We start from the raw sequence: 1000 nt of genomic DNA on the forward strand, positions 1-1000 counted from the left end.
TACAGTAACATGCTGTAAAAAAGGAGAGCTGTATAATAACGGTAGAGGCCTGTAAATTAACAGTACTTTGCTGGCAACCACAGCTGCCAGTAGATTACTGTTATTTTACAGCGCAATTTTTTACAGTGTACTTATCTGACCGTTATCAGTTTGAAGCGGTAAATTAAGAGATGTCTTATCGATCAAAAGTTCGGTATGGAGTACCACAAGGCTCAGTACTAGGACCGTTGCTGTTCACTCTGTGCATGCTACCCTTATGAGATATCATTAGGAAACATGGGATTAGCTTTCACTGTTATACACTGCAATTTCCTACTACTTAATTCTGAAAAAAAAAAAACAGATTCTAATTATTGGACCAAAAAACTTCCTCACATAATAATCTAGTATACTGTCTAACACTTGATGGCTCCTCTGACAAGTCTTCGTTGTGGGTTAGGAAACTGGGTGTGCTCTTTGATCTTTCATTTAAAAGTCACGTGTCTAGTATCTGTAAAACCAAATTTTTTCATCTTAAAAATATATCTGAATTATCTCATATGCTCTCAATGAAACAGAACAATTAGTTCATGCTTTCATGACATCAAGGCTAGATTATTGTAATTCTGGGTGGTTGCCCTGCCTGCACGCATAATAAACAAACTACAGCAAGTCCAAGGCCCTGTCCCAAATGGCACACTCCGGACTTGTGGACTTCATCAGAGTCCACACTTTGGTGACGTCATGTAGTGCAGACCTATAGGGCCCTTGGCGCGAGTCCACGAGGGCGCATTGAGAGGTATTTTTGGGACAGACTCGATCGCCACGCCGGAAATAGGAAGATGGTCCGGTTGTTGTTTAAATATTATATTTCTACATTTACATATGACTCAGTAAAGCCCTGACATTCGGTTATATTTATTTAATGAATCATAATGCTATCGTAGCCTATTATTCAGCAAGCTATTTATGTTTATATGTTTGAGACATCAAACACTGGTTGATGATCATAATGTTTGTA

Source organism: Phoxinus phoxinus, assembly GCF_949152265.1.
Source record: "Phoxinus phoxinus genome assembly, chromosome: 16".
NCBI classification, from domain to species: Eukaryota; Metazoa; Chordata; class Actinopteri; order Cypriniformes; family Leuciscidae; genus Phoxinus; species Phoxinus phoxinus.